Genomic DNA, 23,577 nt, shown 5'->3' on the forward strand with positions numbered 1-23,577 from the left:
GGGAAGCTTTGAAAATGAGATAACCAGAGTCCAGAGACAGTATATTCCTGTCAGAATGAAGGGCAAGGTTGGTAAGTGTAGGGAATGTTAGATGACTAAAGAAATTGAGATTTTCGTCAAGAAAAAGAAGGAAGCATATATTAGGTATAGACAGAAGGGATCAAGCGAATCCTGAGAAGTATACTCCTACTGCCTTTATACACTTAAGAGGGAAAATCAAGAAGGCAAAAAGGGGTAAAGAGAATCCAAAGGGATTCTACAAATACATTAAGGACAAAGGGGTAACTAGGGAGAGAACAGGGCTCCTAAAATATCAGCAAGGCAGTCTATGTATGGAGCCACAGGAAATGGGGGAGATACTAAATGAGCCTTTTGCATCCATGTTTACAATGTTTACAATATGTAAGATCAAGAATGTGGGAAAATAAAAGCGACATCTTGAAAAATGTCCATATACACAGGACGAGGTGCTGAATACAGAAAGAATACATAAAATACAGAAAGAATACATCCCTGGGACTTTATCAGGGGTACCCAAAAAATTTGTGGGAAGCTAGAGTATAGATTGCTGGACCCTTTGCTGAAATATCTACATCAGTGATGACCACAGGTGAGGTGCCAGAAAACTGGAGGTTGGCAAACGTGGTGCCACTATTTAAGAAAGGCGGTAAGGGAAAGCCAGGCAACTATAGACCAGTGAGCCTGATACCAGTAATAGGCAAGTTGTTACAAGGGATCCTGAAGAACAGGACTTACATGAATTTGGAAAGACAAGGATAGATTAGCGATAGTCAAATGGCTTTTGCATTGGACATCATGTCTCAATATCTTGACTGAGTTTTTTGAAGAAGTACTGAAGAGGATTGATAGGAAGGAGACCAGAATTGCATGCAATATTCCAACACTGGCCTAACCAATGGCCTGTACAGCCGCAACATGACCTCCTATACTCAATATTCTGACCAATAAAGGAAAGCATACCAAACGCCTTCTTCACTATCCTATCTACGTGACACCAGGTTATAGTCCAACAGGTTTAATTGGAAGCACACTAGCTTTCGGAATGACGTTCCTTCATCAGGCTCCGAAAGCTAGTGTGCTTCCAATTAAACCTGTTGGACTATAACCTGGTGTCGTGTGATTTTTAACTCTGTATACCCCAGTTCAACACCGGCATCTCCAAATCCTATCTACCTGCGACTCTACTTTCAAGGAGCTTTAAACCTGCACTCCAAGATCTCCTTGTTCAGCAACACTCCCTAGCACCTTACCATTAAGTGTACAAGTCCTGCTAAAATTTACTTTCCCAAAATGCACTACCTCACATTTATCTAAATTAAACTCCATCTGCCACTCCTCAGCCCATTGGCCCATCTGATCAAGATCCCGTTGTAATCTGAGGTAACTTTCTTTACTGTCCACTAGACATCCAATCTTGGTGTGAACTGCAAACCTACTAATTTTCCCTCCTATGCTCACATCAAAATCATTTACATAAATGATGAAAAGTAGTGGACCCAGCACTGATCCTTGTGGCACTCCACTGATCACAGGCCTCTAGTCTGAGGAACAAACCTCCACCGTGAGACCTAACCTTGCTAAGCAGTCTCCCATGGGGAACCATGTTGAACACCTGACTGAAGTCCATATAGATCACATCCACCGCTTTGCCCTCATCAATCCTCTTTGTTACTTTTTCAAAAAACTTAATCAAGTTTGTGAGGTCCTTGAATATTTTTCAAGCAAAGGGAGGTGGACTTGTTCAGCAAGAGTTGGAAAGATTGTCTGGACAGGTAGTAATGAGGATTGCAGGTTGCAGTCAAATTAGCCATGACCTCATTGAATATTGGAGCAGGCTTGAGTGTGATTGAACGGTAATTCCACTTATGTTTATATAAGTGACATAAAGTACTAGCTGAGGCACAAGCTGTAAAAAAGTCAGAACTACTTGCATAATCATGAAAATGATGATATCATCCAGGGGTTTCATCACAACTTGTCATATGATTTAAATTTCAATAATGGCTAAACAATACAGACCAAAATGTGACACAGCCAACCTTACTGTACTGTATGTAATTTTAAAAAACTCAAGTTTATTGCGTCAAATTTATTCAATTTCCACTACAGTTTAAACATCAACATATTGCTTTTCAACGTATTATCTTACAACTTATACCATTCAGCCCTTTGAAACTATTCCACCAATCATGGTTAACTCAATTCCACTTCATCCACCAAATGCCTCCACTTCCCTCTATCAAAAATCTATCAAACTCACCCTCAAATAAATACAATGTCCGAGCTCATTACTCTTTGGGGAACGAGAACTTGACAGATTAACAACCATCCGAGAGAAAAATATTCTCTTCTCTTAAGAGGGGCGGCACAGTGGCTAGCACTGCTGCCTCACAGCGCCAGAGACCCGGGCTCAATTCCCGCCTCGGGCAACTGTCTGTGTGGGTTTCCTCCGTGTGCTCCGGTTTCCTCCCACAGTCCAAAAATGTGCAGGTCAGGTGAATTGGCCCTGCTAAATTGCCTGTAGTGTTAGGTGAAGGGGTAAATGTAGGGGAATGGGTCTGGGTAGGTTGGTCTTCGGAGGGTCAGTGTGGACTTGTTGGGCCGAAGGGCCTGTTTCCACACTGTAAGTAATCTAATCTAATCTTAAAAGGAAGGCCTCGTATACTTAAAACACAGTTGACTTGTTCTAGCATTCCCAAAAGAGGAAATATTCTGCCTGTAACAAATCAGGTTTCACTAATATACACAAAATTATTGATTTATTACAAACCAAAACTTTATTCAACAAATCATGCAAGGCAGGTTAACACAGTTTGCAATATGAAAATATTAAGGATTACCTCTCTAGGCATGCCCACATGTATACACACTCCAGAAAAAAGAAAACAAAATATGGATTTCGCTCTGTAGAGATTCACCGATCTTCTACAGTAACCTTTAAAGTCACACCATTTTAAAAATGAAACTAATTACAATGAAGGGTTAAGACTGGGGATTCTTCAAGTGAAAAGAACAGGGATACGAGAGTGATTTAATTAATAACTTAGATAAGATATGATAGTGATGGCAGATTGCATGGTGTGTTGCAACCTCAGTACTTGGGAGCTGCTGGACACCATGGTGATCCACAGAGAACACATCTGTAGCAAGTGTTTGCAGTTGGACCAATTTTGGATCGGAGTTGAGCTGGAATTCAAGCTGAAAGCATTGAGGCACATCAGAGAAAAGTTGCCTGGATACTTTGTTCTCAGAGACAGTCATGCCTTAGATTAGATTATTCAAACTTGGTCTGTAAGGTGTGAATGTGGGTGATTCCGATGCAGGAAACAAAGAAGTTTTCAAGGTGACTCTGCCCCTACAATTGCCCAACAGTCATGAGGTGCTTCTAAGGTGTGTGGCCAAGACTGGGGACCGCAGGGAGGATGAAGGAATTGACCACAACACCATGGTACAGGGAGCCATTCAAGTGGGGGAGGAAATAGGAATATAAAAAATTAGGCTTTTGCCCAAAACGTTGATTTCGCTGCTCGTTGGATGCTGCCTGAACTGCTGTGCTCTTCCAGCACCACTAATCCAGTATTTGGTTTTCAGCATCTGCAGTCATTGTTTTTACCTTGTTGATTTTAACCCTACTGCGAATCCTCTTGCAAGGATGCCTGCCTTGAAGAAGTTTTCCTCCTCTCTCTACAAGAATCTCAGGGAGTCCCTCTCCCACTGCAACTCCCAGGTATGCTAATCTCTCCCCACCCCCACCCTCCTCTATCTTATCTCTCCATGCTTCAGGCTCACTGCCTTTATTCCTGATGAAGGGCTTTTGCCCGAAACGTTGATTTCACTGCTCGTTGGATGCTGCCTGAACTGCTGTGCTCTTCCAGCACCACTAATCCAGTATTTGGTTTTCAGCATCTGCAGTCATTGTTTTTACCTATCCTGTTGAAAGCAGAATCCCAAAACCTGTGTTGCCTGCCTGGTGTCAGGCATAAGCACATCACTTCTGGGCTGTTGGAAAACCTCGGGTAAGAGGGGCGAGATCAGTAGATGTCGCCATGTTGGAACTATCAATGTTAAAAGGGATGAAAAGAAGGGTCTGCTAAAAAATTCTGAATAAGAGTTAAACCTAAAAGCAGAAGCTCCAAGAGAAAAACCTTGGAATTACGACCTGGATCACAGACAAACACGCAAAGAATAAATAAAGTCAACAAGTTAAATGTTTGGCTCAAATATCATTGTGGGAGGATTTCAGTGGATTTCAATTCATGGGGCACTGACACCAGTAGTGGGATAGAAGGCTGATCTGTGGTCTTGCTTCACTAACATACTTTTGGCCCAACCCCTTAATAATTTTGCTTAACAAAAATGTATCTACCCAAGATTTTAAATTAACAACTAATCTGGCATCAGTTTGCAGTAGAAGGTTCTATACATCTACCAGCCCTTCTCTGTACAAGTGCTGCCTAACATCCCTCCTGAACAGCTGGGCCCAAATCTCAAAGCTATGCTCCCTCGTTCTCAAATCCCCAACCAGTGGAAATAGTTTATCTTAATCAAACCTCTCTTATCCTGTTAATATCTTGAAAATTTCGATCAGATCATCTCTTAGCCTTTCAATTTCTAAAGAAAACAGACCTAATTTGTATACTTTCTCCTTTTAACATAATCCCTCCCTGGAGTCCAGGTATCACTCTTGCAAGCTTACGATACACTCCCTCCAAGGCCAAGGCAAATATATTTTTCCTAAGGTGTGGTGCCTAAATCTGCGCACAGTACTCCAAGCAAGGTCAAACCAGTATAATTTGTGCCCTTATACTCCAGTCCTCCAGTCCTTCCCACCTCAGGCGACTGACTGTGTGGAGTTTGCACGTTCTCCCCGTGTCTGCGTGGGTTTCCTCCGGGTGCTCCGGTTTCCTCCCACAGTCCAAAGATGTGCAGGTCAGGTGAATTGGCCATGCTAAATTGCCCGTAGTGTAAGGTTAGGGGTATGGGTGGGTTACGCTTCGGCGGGGCGGTGTGGACTTGTTGGGCCGAAGGGCCTGTTTCCACACTATAAGTAATCTAATATAAAAGGTTATGAAACCATTAGCCTTCTTAATTATTTTCTGTACTTGTTTGTCACATTTTAAAGATCTACACACCTGAACTCCAAGTCTCTCTGGACATCCATTTTATTTAACTTCACGCCATCTAGAAAATACACTAAAACATTCTTCCTCACTTAACTACCCAGACAAGCTTCATGTCACGTATGGTGCTGGAAAAGCACAGCTGGTCAGGCAGCATGTGAAGAGCAGGAGAGTCAACGGTTAGAGCATAAGCACTTCATCAAGAATAATGAAGGTCTTATGCTCGAAATGTTTACTCTCCTGCTCCTCGGATGCTGCCTGACTGGCTGTGCTTTTCCACGTCTCACTTTTTGACTCTGATCTCTAGCATCTGCAGTCCTCACTTTCTCTACAAACTTATCATTCTCCAGGCAACATTTCCATTTCCATCAGTATCATTCATACATCTGCTCAGAGGAGGGTAGAGAGACTTCAAAGTGGGCAAGTATAAGCAACTAATAAGGCAAATATATGGTAGATGCTGGAGAATGTGGAAAAATGTGAGGTTGTTAACTTTGATAGCAAAAGAAGATTAATCAAATGGCAAAAGATTAAGAAAGTTGGAGGTGCAACAAGGCGTGGGTATCTCGTACAGTTGGCATGGAAAGTAAGCATTCAGGTGCAGCAGGCACCTTCATAGGTGAGAGAATATGCATATAGGCACAGTGATGTCTTTCTCCAATTGTACAGGATACCTGTAATAGTGCGTGCAGTTTTGGTCTCCTTACTTGAGAAAGGATATTCTGGCCATGGAGGAAGTACAAAGATGATTCACCAGACTGACTGCTGGGATGATGTTGTTGATATATGGGAAGAGACTGGATTGGTTAGTCTATATTCACTAGAGTTTAGAAGAATTTGGGGGAGAAATCTAACTGAAAGCTATAAAATTCTAACAGGGTTAGACAAGATAGATTCACGAAAGATGCTCTTGATGACCAGGGAGAGTCCAGAACCAGGGGTCACAATCTAAGGGTAAGGGCTAAGCCTTTTAGGAAAGAGATGAGAGAAATTTCTTCTCCCAAAGAATGGTGAGTCTGCAGAATTGTCTACCACAGGAAATTGTTCTGGTCAAAACAATATCGACACTTTTTTTAAAGTTTTCACAGCTCTTAGGATGAAAAGAAACAAAGGGTATGATGAGAAAAGCAGGTACTTGATGGGCCAAATAGATGACCCCTGCTCTTATAATCCTATGCTTCAAAGCAAAAAGATATGGAGCTGTGGCAGAGCAACTATTCTGGTAATGATTACCAGACTTTCACAGGAAGGGACAGAGAATACAAGCATCATTAGAGGGCTATTCCCCTCTAATCAGTGAGCAGTCTATTTTCCTCTGGAACAATGGCAACTTTAACTTTTTTGAAATCTGACCTACTTTCTGACCAAGCATGAATCTTTGCAGAATTGTGCAGTGTTTGTTCAACTTGATACTGCCCTCAATTTCATTCGTCACAGACAATGCATTTTTCTCAGAGAGTATTTTGGCTCCGCCCGTCAGCCAGATTGGGATTAGAAAAACAAGACAGAACAAAACAACAAGGCAAAAACAAATCCATCAGAGAGAAAGCTGTAAAATACTCAAAAGACAAAGGAGGCATCTGAATATAGCTGAAATGAAAACAAGGAAGAGGCATGTTCACTAACACGCTTACTAATTTTTATACATGCATCCCAGAAAGCATCCTGGGGCGGGGGAGCGAAAGAGAGGAGGTGGTGGTGATGGCGATGGCGATAAATCACAGCGGATAGTGGGAAGGAAGTGGGAAGGAAGGTGGACATATAGGACAGTGCCAAGTTGGAGGGTTTGACCTGAGATAATGTGGGGGGAGGGGAGATGAAGAAACTAGTGAAACCGACATTGATTCAGTGTGGTTGGAGGGTCCCAAGGTGGAAGATGAGGTGTTCTTCCTCCAGTTGTCAGGTGGCTGGGATTCGGAGGCTCAGGACTTGTATGTTCTTGGTGGAGTGGGAGGGGGAATTGAAGTGCTCAGCCACAGAACAGTGGGGTTGTTTAGGGCATCTGTCCAGTGATGTTCTCTGAAACCACTTCAACTCCCCATCCCCCTCCCACTCCACCAAGGACATGCAAGTCCTGGGCCACCTCCACCTCCAAATCCTAGCCACCCATCGCCTAGTGATCATGAGAAAGTAGAAGCAGATTCAACCAGCAAGTGCACTGAGTGCTGATTGCCGGAATGTGTACAGAGCATGCATATGTTCCACTTTATCAACAGGGTATTATAAACTATTACAAGCACTTAAGCTGATAAAATGCTTGGCACAATATGCATCACCAAAATACCCAGACTGCTAATAATCCTGCAATACAAAAAAATCCTTTATGCCTTTGAATACAATGCAAAGAGATCAGAGACAGTTTCAGCCCAGATATGCACACCAAATAGCATGCAAATTCAAACAGTGCAACTTATTAAGTCGACACTTTGAAACAGAATACCTGCATTTTGTATTTGGTGTAGACGCAATGGCATTTTGAATTACTTGAGGTCAATAAGTAACCACAAATGAAACACTGAACCAGAATTAGATAATGCTGTGCTTTAACCAAGAAGAATCATGAAATCAACTGTATTATTCACTGATATTCATTATTTTATCCTGGCTCAATATTCGTACACATTCTCAAGTTGCCTCCAATAACTACCATGATGGTGTTCTTTGATTTGATATCTCCTGTTTTGAAGTGAATCTTCAAAACTGTGTTCATGAATTTGCAGTATAACAGTGATGGTCAAACATACATTTAACAAATTAAAAGTTTGTTATAGCCAAAGTACAGAAATACTTCATACCACATATTTCATTGTGTCGTGATTTTCCAAATATTTGAATTGAATCAGCCAGCAGTACATTTTTAAAATGTAATTCTTGTACATAAAATCACTTACAAAAGACATGATCTATATTTTATTAAAAGAAATACATTTTTACATTTAACTGTATGAACTAAACATTTTAGTAGCTCACAGATTTTAGCGACATCAAATTTACTCACATTAACTCATGAGTAAGACTTTAATGAGGAGATAGCTGGCACAATATTAAAAGCCTTAAATGCATAAAATATGAACACTATTTTGTAATTATTTGTACAAGACATAGCATAGAGGCAATATGAAGAGACATTTCCCCACCTCTGCCTCTATGCTATGTCCTGTACAAATAACACATCAGCATAAATTTATCCTCAATCTTTGTTTGTCAAATCACAGCAAGTCACAACATGAATTATGCAGACACAAAACATTCTTACTTATCCAAGCTAAAGTTGAAAATGAACACAATTCAGTATTCTGAATTTTTAAAAAATTAGACATTTCAATAACCTACAGATCATGCCTCTTTAGCAGCTGCCTTCGCCAAGACATGGTTTGCGAAGCATTCACTGTTCACTACTGTTTGATTGACAGTAGTAAAACAATGATCCCAAATCAAAGTTTTTCTCTTGTGAGCTATTCAAAGAAAAGAAAAGCTTTTCAAGGCATGTTCGTGAGTTTGTACATTGCATATCTTAAAACCTATCACTTAGACCAACCTTTTGGCTGCCAATCCTACAATTGCCTTAGTGGCTTGGTGTAAAAGCTTGCTTGATGACTCTGCTGTGAAGCACCACAGGATGTTTTACTTCATTAAATGCAAGTTGCTGTCAGGTCAAATTTCTTTGTTGAAGCTAATGAGAATTTCCAGTGCTTAGTAATGTATATATAAGCTTTCCCTTCATGAAATGAAACTTTTAATGCGACTTTCACAAAGTCTGCCCTTGAATCCTCCATTTCATTCAGCTCCCATGTTACTAGTTCCAGCATCACTCCCCACTACAAAAGCAAACAAATTCTATGATCCATATTTAGGGGCCAATATACTTGCAGTGTTTAAAAATTATGAAAAGGTTCAATCGGAAAGATAAAGAGAAACCAGTTCCTGTGATTTGAAAGTCAAGAACAAGAAGAAACTAAGCTTAGATGATATCAAGGTTTTTCAGTTGTGTTATCAGGAAGACCTTCTTCACACAAAAATGGAGTAGATCTCACACTCTCCTACCCCAAAAAAGATACTGAAGTCTGGTGATTCAATAAATTCAAAACTGAGATTAAGAGATTTTTGTGAACAATATTAAAGAATAGTGTTAGGTTGTTATTAGTTAAAACACAGATCTGACACAATTTAATTGAAGGTGGAATCAGCTCCAGGGGGCTGAATGTTCCAACATTGTTATGTTTCATGACTCACATTGGTAAATTGCTCATAAAGCTTTTATCCAAAAAGTTCAATAAATTAAGATGGCTGAACTGTCTCTGGAACACCACTACAGATCAAAAGAACTGCAGAGCATAATCCTATCACTAGTTGTCATTTGGTTCAGCTGAGACTGCAATTTAACTGAGGCAAACAGAGGAGAAGAAAATCCCTGCCCAGAATTACACACAACTCTGGATAACTAAAAACCGAATTACACAACCACTCAGCCAGCAACCCTATTTCTTCTCTGGAGAAATAATCTAACAAATGCTATGAAAAAAAGCGAACCAGAGCCTCATTTACTTAAATTTCATACATGATAAAGTAAAAAGTTACTGTCAACACATTCAGCATTGCATATTCTGAATATTAATAAGTCTCATAATGGAAGTTGATCAACTCATGAAAATATAAGTGAGAGGAATAACTGATAATTATATAAGATTTAGAAGGAGTAGGCAATTCTTGGGTCTGCTGCACCATTCACTGTGATCATGACTGATCTCATCTTGACCTCAAAGCCTCCTTCCTGCCTGATATTTCTGCACTCTGTTTGATGTTGCAAGTCAATTTCTAAAAAAACTGACATTAGACAGAATTCAGAAAAGACTACCAAAAGGCAACTTTATATAGCAGTCAGGATTCTAAAACATCAGTGCTCAAGCAAAGCCAACAACAATCATATATTATATTCCCTTTAATAAACCAGTCATTCATGAAACAACTGGGCACATATTCTGCAGTGACTTGCAGTCACCTGAAGAGGAGCAGGTTATGAAAGATGTCAGAGGTGCAATTTATCTTGTTTATCTCTGAACAACTGCAATTCATACACCACTGATATAAATAACTGAAATTTCTTTATTACAAAAGATTGAGAAGTTACATAATTAAATCTTTAAAACAATTATGAACATTACTGATGACACAGACAGCTACATTCACAAAATGACAAAACTAACAGCCATCTTCCCTCACAAAAGCATTTGATGATTCATCAACTAACCTCTTTGATAAACTGTGTGGACAGACATTGGAAGTTATAACTAATAAAGATCATAAGTCATCAAGGCTAGGCAGGAAAGGGAAGCTGAAGCCACAAACACTCAGCCATGATCTGTCAAATGGCATAGCAAGTTTGAAGGATTGAAAAGACTAGTCCTGGTCCTAATTCATTTGCCCATACTAAGAATGAGGGGATCAGTTCGCTCAGATGGCAAGGTGGCTGGTTTGTGATGATCACCAGCTGAGGTCACCAAAAACGACTCTCCTCAACCTCTCACCTTGCCTGAGGGATAGTGACCTCAGCAGCACTGTAGGACATGGACCCTTTATTAAAAACAAAGATGATCATATTTCATGTGTAAGACGACAAATAATTTGCAGTTGGGAATATAGGTGAATGGCTTATGGATGCAAATGGTAATAGTTGATAAATTGGGATAAAATGTCTGTCTCAATTACTCTTCAAAACTAAAAACACAGAAGCAACATATGTATTTTCTGAATATACTGAAGGGCTTATGCCTGAAACACTGACTCTCCTGCTCCTGGGATGCTGCTTGGTCTGCTGTGCTTTTCCAGTACCACAATTTCTGACTGATCTCTCCAGCATGTACAGTCCTCATTTTCTCCTATCTTTTATCTGTGTTTAACAGCTGGACAATTAATAGCTCAGATATCCTTATTCACACAGTGCTGATAACAACCAATTACAGTGCTGCTGTGCTGCTCAGGGCATGACATTTGCATGGTGATCAAACTAGCATTGTGTGAGTGGATACAGCAATATGGAATGGCAAACTGGAGAGGGTGAACAAGACGACGGACATCAGGCCAAATCAAATGGTATACTACCAACAACTGCAAGGAACATCTCTCAGCTGACTGCACGAGCCAGCGAAAAGCAATGTCACTCTTTCTGAGGCACTTGGTCTGAAATGGCAAGAACTGAGTCGTAAAGTAGCTTGTCTAATGTGGGGGAACATGAGAGCTGGGCTCTCATTCACGGTGGGCACTATAGGAAGCGCTGGGAGGGCGGGATCCAAAGGGAACAGGCAGATCTGATGCTCCAAGAGTTGACTCTCCCTCACAAACATGAGAACGCGTGAACGTGGGAGGTGAGGGAGGCTCGAAAACCGTAAAAGTGGGCTGAAAAGCCGAGTGCCCCCACCCGACGTCGCCCGGTCAAAGCAGCAGCTGCCCTCGGGTGGGGGGGGTTGGGGGGGAGCCCCGAGGGAGCTGGCTCCAGCCCGTCCACCCGGACCCGGCTCATTGAAGCGCTCTCCCGCTTCCAAGGCGGCTCCCTTTGTCGGACACTCCACTCACCGACGCCACTTATCATCCAGATATTCTCCCTTCTCCAAACACTCACCTCCCTTCAAAACGACATCCTGCAAACTCATCCGGGCTCTGTCACTGCGGAAAGGTGAAAGGTCAACCCCGCTCCTCGAGCAAGGGGGAGCCACTGCGCACGCGCGGCAGCTGCAGCCCTCAAGACTGGAGCCTGCCTGCGCATGCTCTTTTCATCAGCCCTGCTTCCCCCTGGCAGTACATGTCCATTTGCACCTCTGGCTGATGCCCTTTGGTGGTGTAGGGGTAACGCCTCCAACTCTGGAGGCGGAGGCATGAATTCACGTCCCACCTGCTCCAGAGGTGTGGTGCAACATGCATGTCTGAACAGATTCATTATAAAACATCATATACAGTAGCGCCTCGACATACGAACGACCCCGTTCACGAACAAATCTGTTTACGAACAGGATTGTAAGTAAAATTTTGCTTCAAAGTACGTACGAAATTCAAGGTACGAACGCAAAAAGCCCGTGGTTTCATTGTCATTATCCTGCTTTTCTACGCGCGCTTTGAGCGCAAAAGCTCTCAGGCCCTGCGTGATCTCATTCAGTTCGTCTTTGGCGCACGCGCTGTGAACATCCAACATCCAAGTATTCTTACGCTTTTTTTGTTTTTTGCATTAAATTAGCCCTCATTATGGCTCCCAAGAAAGTGAAAAGTGGTAGTGTTTGTGGTGTTAAGAAGTCTAAACATATTGCTGTAGAAACGAAGAAGGAAATAATAGCTAAATACGAGAATGGTGCTTGCGTATCTGATCTCACAATGCAGTATGACATGATGGAATCTACTATCTGTACTATCCTAAAGAATAAAGATGTACTAAAGGCAGCTGACATGGCTAAAGGAGTGATTATTTTAACGAAGCAAAGGCCTAAATTGTTAGATGAGGTTGAAAAATTATTATTAGTTTGGATAAATCAAAAAGAGCTTGCTGGAGATAGTGTTAACAAGACTATAATCTGCGAGAAGGTTCTACACATACACTGTGATTTGTTGGCGACACTGCCGAGTACAAGTGCTGCTAGTATTGAATAATTTAAAGCCAGCAGAGGCTGGTTTGATAAATTTCGTCAACGAACTGGAATACATAGTGTAATAAGGCATGGAGAAGCGGCTAGTTCAGACAAAAAGGCAGCGGAGGACTTTGTGAAGGAATTCAATAAGTTTGTTGAAGGTGAAGGTTATGTCTCACATCAAGTTTTTAACTGTGATGAAACTGGACTTTTCTGGAAAAAAATGCCCAAAAAGACCTACATAACCCAAGAGGAGAAGGCACCACCAGGCCACAAACCAATGAAGGACAGGTTAACGCTTTTATTGTGCGCGAATGCAAGTGGGGATTGCAAGATTAAGCCTCTATTAGTCTACCACTCTGAAAATCCTTGCGTTTTTAAATGCAATAATGTGTTGAAGCCTAAACTCCCGGTAATCTGAAAGGCCAATACCAAGGCTTGGGTCACGCGAATGATTTTTATGGAATGGTTGACGGAAGTTTTTGCACCTGCTGTCAAGGAATATCTTGAAACAAATAATTTGCCACTTAAGTGTCTTCTAGTAATGGACAATGCTTCTGCCCATCCTCCAAATTTGGAAGAAGACTTGGACATTGAATACGACTTCATAAAAGTAAAGTTCCTTCCTCCCAACACCACTCCTGTCATCCAACCCATGGACCAGAATGTCATTGCAAGTTTCAAAAAATTATATACGAAGGCTCTATTCGCCAGGTGTTTCCAGGTCACCAACGACACAGATTTGAGCCTTGGTCAGTACTGGAAGGACCACTTCAATATCCTCCATTGCATAAGCCTTATTGATAAGGCATGGAATGTGGTCTCTTTCCGTACGTTGCAGTCGGCCTGGAGGAAACTTTGGCCAGATTGTGTACCTGAGAGAGACTTCGAGGGTTTTTAGGAGGAGACATCGGTAAATGTAGTGAATGAGATTGTGACCCTGGGCCAAAATCTGGGCTTGGAGGTTGGTGAGGATGATGGGGTGGAGCTGGTGGAGGACCACAGACAAGAACTCAGCACAGACGATCTTGTTGAATTACAATAGGAGCAGGTGAAGGTTATGCAGCAGGAGCATTCTGGAAAGGAGGAAGAAGAGAGGGAAGATGTATCAAGTGTTCAAATTAAAGACATTTGTAGCAAATGGAGTGAAGTGCAGGCTTTTGTTGAGAGGCATCACCCTAACAAAACTGTGACCAACAGAGCAGTGAACATTTTAAATGACAATGTGATGTCTCATTTTCGGAAAATTCTGCAACAAAGAAAAAAAAAGTTTCACTGCATCGTTTTCTTGTGGCATCATCAACCTCCAAGAGTCAAAAAAGAGAAAAGACTCCGGAAACATCCGAACAATGGGAAAATTGATTCAGTTCGCGAACTGGGTCCAGGAATGGATTAAGTTCATAAGTCGAGGCGCTACTGTATTTGTTTTCACTGTACACATCCATTAGAATGGGTTTTATTTGTTTAAAAAAAAAAAGAAATGCATGCTTTAGTGAGGATTTAATTTAATTTTGCAAGCTAAGGGGACGCAATAGCAAGTCATCATTGGAACAGCCTCACAGGCAAGGATGACTCTCCACTCTCAGGGTGAGACCATTGATGGCTGTACAGACTGATGCGGCTACCAAAGGCTTTGTTACACTTAGTTCTGGATTAGAGGTGCTGGAAGAGCACAGCAGTTCAGGCAGCATCTGAGGAACAGTAAAATCTGAATGCCTGAATTGCTGTGCTCTTCCAGCACCTCTAATCCAGAATCTGATTTCCAGCATCTGCAGTCATTGTTTATACCTTTGTTACACTTAGGGCAGGTGGTGGTCACAGGAAGGGGTGGCTGGAGCATTGACGTGTTTCCTCTCACCATTTTCACCTGGCTTCCATTTTTTTTCTGACAGCAAGTCTCCAGGTGCTCGACACCTTCCCAAATGCTGCTCCTCCACTTCGGACATTGTTGGACCCGGGATTCCCAGGTATCTGTGAGAACGCTGCACTTTCCCAGTGAGCCTTGAGAGTATCACTGACATGCTACCTCTGCCCACCTGGGGTTTCCCTGTTGTTTCCGAGCTGGGAGTAGAGCACCTGCTTGGCGACTCTCTTGTCAGTCATGCAGATGACATGTCCAGCCCGGCACAGCCAATTAAGGGGAGTCAGTGGCTCTGTTATCCCGTTCCCACCTCAGTTGAAGCAAACACTCAGAAACAGTATAGTTTTACCTCCTTCATCTTTATTCCAGGCCCTGGAGGGAGAGAGAATGATCGTCCATGTGCACAGAGATATGGGTTCTCGGTCTTCCCTTAAACAGCAGATTCATCAGGAATTATATCATCACTTTTACAGGGAGGAGCTTCCAAATCAGGCAACATCTATATTGATTGGATGACCATTACATTCAGCAAGCATCAACAGTAAAGGTTAAGCCATCTGGCGTAAAACTGAATGTTCTTAACCTTGTTAACTGGCTTTACATAATAAATGCTTTTTCATTTCATTAACCCACTACCGTTGCCTCCAGCACCTCATTGTTTACTACATGTTCTTATCTGATCCAAGTCATGCTAGCTGAGCCTTTTGTCAAGCAACCCAAAGCTTAACTCCTTCCCTACCTGTTCATACCTTATACACTTTCTCATTCTCTCCTTTTATCATTTCACAATAACCACCTAGATGGCACTACCAGATTTCATAAGACTCTGACAGCCAGTATTTAAGCAAGTTATTGACACAGCATGCAATGATTTTGCATAACAGCAAAAATTACTAGTCTGTTACAGTAATTAGAACTTGAAAAATCCTCCCCTGTGGAAAAAATTCACCAGTAATGTTTGTAAATCCATAGTCCTTAGTGACCACTCCATCCCCACCAAGTCAAGTAGAAACAAGCCAGTTTCTACAATCTCCTTGAGTAAAGTACAACTTAAAAACAAAATTCAGTCTGTTTTTGCATCATTCCTTGGAGAAATCTGTATTCTTGGGGAAGGGCAGTGAAATACTTAAAGCTGACAAGACTTCTATTCTTCAGAAGATGCTTCAGATGGAGGACACCAACGCATCTGAGTGTGCAGTGTTGCAGCTGCAGACTAGGTGAATGCAGCATTCTTCGCTGCATCTGTTCCTGCTCTGCTGTTAAATGTAACAAAGCCAACTGGCTGTTGTGATGTTAGCTTGGTCAGTGAACCATCATATCCCTTAAATGATTGAAAGACAAGGTAAAGCTCACATGGTCTAATATCCATAGGAAGGCCACTGACAAAAAGCATACCGACCTCCTCTTCAATCTTGTTAGCTTCTTCACCTTTTGTGCTCATGACTGGGGAGCTGATTGAATCCATTGGATCAGGTTGTGGAGAGGTGGGCGGTGGTCTGAAGGCATACTTTACCTGTGAATGGAGAAACTCGAGAAAAGATGTTAGCTGCTGAAAGTATCTTTGCATTTTCTCTCTCATTCCTTCCTTGCTAAGGTGGTTATCAGTATGAAAACAGTCACACATTTAACTACACTAAATTGTTAGCAAGTTTTGAAAATACTTATTGCTCAGGTTGAGATTCTGGATGTAGGTTTGCTCGCTGAGCTGGAAGGTTTGTTTTCAGATGTTTCGTCACCATACTAGGTAATATCATCAGTGAGCCTTCGGATGAAGCACTGGTTACACGGCCAGCTTTTTATTTATTTGTTTAGGTTACCTTGGGTTAGTGATGTTAATGGCTATGGTGGCATCATTTTCTGTGGTGATGTCATTTCCTGTCCTCTTTCTCACGGAGCGCTAAATGGGATCCAAGTCAATGTGTTTGTTGATAGAGTTCCAGTTGGAAAGCCATGTTTCTAGGAATTCTCCTGCGTGTCTCTGTTTGGCTTGTTCTAGGACAGATGTGTTGTCCCATTTGAAGTGTGTCCTTCCTCATCTGTATTTGAGGATACTAATGAGAGAGGGTCATGTCTTTTTGTGGCTACTTGATGTTCATGTATCCTGGTGGCTCACTGATAATGTTACTGATGATAGTATGGTGATGAAACGTCTGAAAACATTCCAGCTCAGCGAGCAAACCTACATTCACACTAAATTGTGTTTGCCTATTTTAACATTCTTTGAATTCTTGAAGTCTGTTAATCTGTTCACTATTTATGACATTATCAAGTTTTATACATTCCATAAACTTCTAAATTGTACTGCCTAAACAATGCAGTCAATTATAAACAGCAATCAGTGGTCCCAAAATCAAATCCTTGGCCAACCCCATTCAGGTTATTCAAAATTATTTTCCTTTAAAAAAATTGATATTTGGCTAATGTGAAAGCTTTCAGAAAAAGTATTTCAAAAGTCTGGAATAACAAGTAAACAATATGGAAAATAAAGAACATGAAACCATGGGAAGGGTTAAAGCATGAAGACCACTGGCAATCTGTGGTCTGTGGAAGGCAGGATGGGATAAGAATAGCGGAATGCTCTTACACCAATTAGCAGAGTAAGGTTAAGGCTGAAAGGTCACTATGGTGGGATGAGATAACACAAGTAATAAAGCAAGTTTCTCTGGTAAGTGTTATTATGACAGGATTGGGACCATAAATATTTGGGACATGACATTAAAATATCAAATTAATAGTTAGTAGAGTCAACTTGAGACAGGAGACTATTGTAATAGATGGAATAGCTAAATATCTATCATAACAGGTTAGTCTGGAATAGAAGATCACTGTAGCAGAGTTAGCAATAAATATCTAACCATGACATTAGAATAACATTAAGTAAAAGGTACAATTAAAGAGATAATGGGAACTAACATCACTGGTTTATTGTGTAGCTAGAGTGAGGTACTTTGATTAATATAGTTGAACATGCTAATGAGCTAACAGAAACATGATCAAAAAAGATATAGTAATCCACAGACCCTGAGGTTCGTGGGCATTTGAGAATCTGCTTTCTTAGTGTCACGGTTTTTTGTTTGCAAATAAAAGACCTACTTCTTGAGGAACGATCTGCATGTCCTGGTGATTCTCTATATTTTCTCCACAACAACAACAAAAATGTTTCCTGCGCTTTACCAATTGAAGAGGCAGTTTCAGTTCAGATTTAAATCTCAAATATTCATGGGAAGCAAATGCTGAATATTTTAAAAAATATTCTCGAAATGAAATTTCCCAAATAAACAGTCAGAATACAGTGGCAACTTTGACAGAGATCAACATCCTTTGAATTTGCAATATGAAGGGGGCCAATGAAGTCTTCACAATAATTAACAGAATTGAAACAACTCAGCCTCAAGTTCTAATATTCTCTAAAATCTTAACACAGCATCAAACTAAAAAATGCACTCTTCTTTTTGTGAACACTCTGCATTAGAAACACAGCAACAAAGGTATTATAATACAGTACTCTCATCTGGTTAAAGCATGACCACTGACCCAATTTTTTTTAAAAAAACAGACATTGTAGAATTTCAAACAAATTAGGGGCTTAAGGCACTCAATCAATTTCTTTTAAGGTGACAAGATAATTTTAAAAAGGACATAATGTTGTACAATTTCAACGTAAAAACAAAATCTGCCCCATTACATAGCCCACAAAACACATTGAACTGAGATCCTGATTCAAACAAGGGAAAACAGTTACTTAAAAGCATTTTAAGGACCAGTATTTTAACAAACCAAAATTTATAAACATCCAACACTCTCAGCATGGCACAATTTACATTGAAACTTTTCTTTTGTCAACCCAAGTATTAGTACAACCTTAATTTCAGCATTTCTCATTTTATTTATTTTTTTTCCATCCTCTGACTAAAGTTGCACTTAGAAGAGAAAGCCCTCATAGTGGACTACATGGCGCAGCAATCCAAGCCCTTCTCTTCCTCCAGAAGAAAGACTCACAGAGCCTCAAATTTCACCACTAGGGACTTTGATCCTTTTTTCACTTTACTCTTCATGGGGGCTCGAAACCCAATTAAATACAGAGGACTTGAATCTCAATTAAACACAGAGGACTCAAATCTTTCTTGAACACAGAGGACTCAAATCTCACTTAAATATATAGAACTCGAGCCCCAATATAGTACAAGGACCCGAACCTCAATTAAACCCAGGGGACTCTAACCCCAATACAGTGCAGAGAATTTGAACCTCAGTAAAACCAAGAGGACCCAAACCCCATTACAGCACGGAGGATTTGAACCTCAGTAAAACCCAGGGACTCAAACCCTAATACAGCACAAAGGACTTGAGCCTCAATTAACGCCCCCCCCCCCCAAAACAACACAAAGAACACGAATCTCTCTTGTGAAACTGTGTCTCTCAACTGAACTAATTACTGTTCAAGGAATACATTGAATAGAGAGTGATCGAGAGAGGGAACCATTTCCGACACACAGGAAATGCGAGGGGGACCAAGGTTTAAAATCTTATCGTGTGGGCCTGTCTATCTTGAGACACCAACGCTCCAGGCGATCACTGACACCGTTCAATCATAAGTATTTTTTTGGCTCTTGCTGACTACACCAATATTGTCATCCCATTCCCTCCTCAGTCGAAGCAAAATGCTCAGAGACACAGTATGGTTTTACCTCCTTCATCTTTATTCCGGGCCCTAGACAGAGAGAATGATCGCCCATGTGCACAGAGACACGAGTTCTCGCTCTTCTCTTGAACAGCAGACTTTTCAGGAATTATACAATCACTTACAGGGATCAGCCTCCATATAAGGCAACACCTATATTGATTGGGTGACCATTACAATTAGCTCGCATTAACAGTAAAAATTAAGCCATCTGGCATTATACAATGAATATTCTTAACCTTGTTAACTGGCTTCACACATGAATGCTTTTCACCTTGTTAACTGGCTTTACATAATTAATGTTTTTCACCTCATTAACCCACTACCCTTGCCTTCAGCACCTCATTGTTTACTGCAAGTTCTTACCTGATCCAAGTTATGCTAGCTGAGCTTTTTTGTCAAGCAAGCCTAAACTTAACTCTTTCCCTACCTGCTCATACCTTATACACTTTCTCACCTCGATGCTGGGGCTGTTGGCCTGAGTGAGCACACTGGGTTTGCATCTTTCCTCTCAGCAGATTTGCAGGATCTTGCACAGGCAGCGTTGATGGTACTGCTCCAGTGCCTTGAGGCAAGAGTAATGCCATTTGAGTCCTGGATTTGAATCCCACCATAATAGATGATGAAATTCAAATTCAATAAAAATCTGGAATTTGAAAATCACTGGAGTCATGGCAACCATATAACCATTGTTGATGGTTATCAACAAAAACCCATCAGGTTCAGTAATGTCTTTTCCCTGGCCATCCTTATCTGATGTGGTTGACGTGGGACTTCTGCAAATTTGCTGACTGTTAACTTGGGGATAGACAGTAAATGCTGGCCCAGTCAGCAAAGCCCACATCCCATGACCAAATAAAATTTATTGGGATTTGTGTGCCTTCTATAATTTATTGCTCACCCATACTTACTCTTGAGAATGTGGCAGTGAGCTTTCTTCTTGCACTGTTACTGTCCATGATGTTGATCACTGAAATCACGCCTGCCAAACCTCACTGCAGGACATGCTGGTGCACCACAAGAACGAGATTGGTCAGACTGGAGAAGCCTTTCTTAATCTCTGCATCCTCACCATCTTTGTGAAAAACGTGGTCCAGCTGGCAGGTGAGGAATAACACTAGTCCTGTGCCAATTGAAAGATCAGAATAGCAGAGCTCAGTGGGCATTATTGTCCGCATTTCTCAGATGTTAATCTGCTCTTACATATTCCTCTATACAAGAGTTTGTGCAGCTTCACCGTGGAATCATGTTTGTTAGGACATGGCGGTGAACCCTTCTGCTAATTAAAGCAAACACCCAGAAAAGCTCACCTCGCTCCATAATCTGTTAAACTATGAGTGACGGAGAGCTCCCAAATTCCACTATTTAATGAAAAATAATATCAATTTCTTTTTTAACTCCAGAAGTGAGCATTAAACAATAACTATTCACAACTCTAAGGCCCCCTTTATCTTAACTGTTTGTTATCTGCCTCCAAGCCTATAACAATATACTATTCTAATAAAAACCCGTGTTAATATTACATCAACCTAATTTCAAGACCACACAATGGTTGTCCTCTCCGGTGTCCTTCTTTCGGCTGAAAATCTCCCTATGTCATCTTCTGTCTTTTATTGCAATTATGTTTCATATGAAAAAAGGTACCTTTGATAGAGAGTGTTTTGAATAGCAGTCTTTCTTGATGGCAGCTACTCTCTGTCTGACTTTCAAAATGCCAGTTTTGAACTACGGATCGTCTCATTGGTTCAAGGTTGGCAAAAATAATAAATTCAAACTCAATTGGGTTTTACTATCCTGGGGCATAATTTAAACTGATTGGCTAAATTTGAATTGTCAGAGCAGCAATCAACTCAGGTATGTATTTCACAGCCAAATGTTACATATTTTCAATTGTCCAGTACACTCTGAGACTGCTAGCTATTCATATGACAGGTGCTTGTAAGCTCTCAGTCAAAAACAACATTCACTCTCTCTTAAAGATATAGTACATGCCTTTAACTTCATTACATCTCCCCCTAAGAAAAAAACCATCATATTGAAAAGATGGCTTCATTTTTCTTCTAATTCTTAACCCCATTACAATGAAGTACAAAGGACAATAATCTAAGTTCACATTAATTTCTGCACAGATATATATAACATTGGTGATTCCAACCTCGGGCGACTGTCTGTGTGGAGTTTGCACATTCTCCCTGTGTCTGCGTGAGTTTCCTCCGGTTTCCTCCCACAGTCCAAATATGTGCAGGTCAGGTGAATTGGCCATGCTAAATTGCCCATTGTGTTCAGGGATGTGTAGGTTAGATGCATTAGTCAGGGATAAATGTGAGATAATAGGGTAGGGGTATGGGTCTGGGTGGGTTACTCTGCAGAGGGCCTTGTTGGACCGGTGCCTGTTTCCACACTGTAGGGATTCTAAAAAAAAAATCCACGATAACGCATTTGCTATCACATTTTTACAACTTGCAACATGTAGAATTTGTAAATCAAAAGTCTGTAACTTTAGACTCCAATGAAATAGTCTCATATTCTTGTGTTTAAATCGTTCCAAGCATGTAAGAAGAATGTGATCTGTGTACACAACTTTCTCCGGCACATTGTTCATCACATAAACATTGAAATATTGTAAGGCCAGTACCAAACTCAGTAATTCCTTTTCGATAGTGGAGTATTTTCTCTGGTGGGTGTTGAGTTTCTTTGAAAAATTGCCAACTGGCCATTCAATTTCATCATCATCTTTCTGTAGCAGTTTAGCTCCAACTCCTATATCACTAGCATCAATTGCAACTTTGAAGGGTTTCAAAAAATCTGGTGTAGATAAAGCTGGCATGGTGGTTAATATTGCTTTTAAATTGTCAAAGGCCTCCTGGCATTGTTCTGTCCACTGAAATTTTGTGTTTTTCTTCAGTAAATCTATTAGTGGTGACACTACACTGCTAAATTTTGAAACAAACTTCTGGCAGAATACTCTTAGTTCCAAAAATGGAAGCACCTCTTTCTTTAAGATTGGTTGTGGAAATTCCTTGATGGCCTTCGTCTTGGCGTTCCTTGGGGTTAACCTTCCATGGAGAAAGTGAGGACTGCAGATGCTGGAGATCAGAGCTGAAAATGTGTTGCTGGAAAAGCGCAGCAGGTCAGGCAGCATACTCCACAACAGCTGGATTTGATTTCTCACTCTGCAAGGCAGTAACTATCACCTGTTTCTCCAGTTCCCTCTCTCGAATTTAATAAGGTTTCAACGTATTCACATGACATATCTGATACAGTTTTTTTCATATGCAGCATCTTTACCAGATAGTTTACCTGACTTAACTTTTTCTCAATTTGATAGGGACCACTAAACCTGGCTTTGAAGGGATCTCCTACCACTGGTAATAATACTAATACATCATCTCCACATGAAAACGTCCAAATTTCAGAGTTTTTATCTACCACCTGCTTCATTCTATGCTGTGCCCTCTTCAGGTGCTGTTTAGCTACCTCACCTACTCGATTTAATTTCTCCCTCACCTCAGATACATAGTCCAAGTGTGAGACCTCTGACTTTGGTCCTGTCAATTTCTCTTTCATTAATTTCAATGGCCGTCTCACTTCAGGACCGAATATTAACTCAAAGGGAGTCAACTGATTCGATTCATTTAGTGTACCTCTAATGGCAAACAATACATGTTGATACCTTTATCCCAAATATTTGGTTAATCCTGACAGTATGCTCTTAAAATGGTCTTCAGGGTCTGATGCCTTTTTTCCAAAGCTCCCTGGGATTTAGGATGGTATACATTGGATTTAAAGTGCAGTATACCAAAGCTATAAATGACTTCCTTAAACAGCTTCGCAATAAAATTAGACCTTTGGTCTGATTGAATCTCTCTGGGTAGCCCATAGCATGTGAAGAAAGCTACTAACTCCTCTACCACGCTTTTTGCCTTAATTCACCATAATGGAATTGCCTTCAGAAATCCGGTAGATACATCCATTATAGAGGAGAAAGTAAGGATTGCAGATGCTGGAGATCAGAGCTGAAAATGTGTTGCTGGAAAAGCGCAGCAGGTCAGGCAGCATCCAAGGAACAGGAGAATCGACGTTTCGGGCATAAGCCCTTCTTCAGGATTCTCCTGTTCCTTGGATGCTGCCTGACCTGCTGCGCTTTTCCAGCAACACATTTTCACATCTATTATAGAGAGTCAGAAAGAGATGTACAGCACAAAAACAGACCCTTCAGTCCAATTTGTCCGTGCCGACCAGAAATTCTAAATAAGTCTAGTCCCATTTGTCAGCATTTGGCCC

General features: G+C 41.0%; 1 protein-coding gene across 3 annotated transcripts in view; it reads right to left on the bottom strand.

The window, feature by feature from the left end:
* The window catches only part of wdr37 (WD repeat domain 37), a 150,166-nt gene extending 133,952 nt beyond the window's left edge, over positions 1–16,214 (bottom strand). For 2 of the 3 annotated variants that reach the window (XM_072576164.1, XM_072576162.1), the window contains exon 1: positions 11,758–11,874. The gene's annotated coding sequence lies outside the window, so the exon portion shown is untranslated. Of the gene's footprint in view, positions 1–11,757; positions 11,875–16,011 lie in introns of those variants that run through there. The other variant, XM_072576163.1, reaches the window with a different exon arrangement.
* Positions 16,215–23,577: the final 7,363 nt, after the last annotated feature.

The sequence above is a fragment of the Chiloscyllium punctatum genome, chromosome 8, assembly GCF_047496795.1.
Source record: "Chiloscyllium punctatum isolate Juve2018m chromosome 8, sChiPun1.3, whole genome shotgun sequence".
Classification (NCBI taxonomy): domain Eukaryota; kingdom Metazoa; phylum Chordata; class Chondrichthyes; order Orectolobiformes; family Hemiscylliidae; genus Chiloscyllium; species Chiloscyllium punctatum.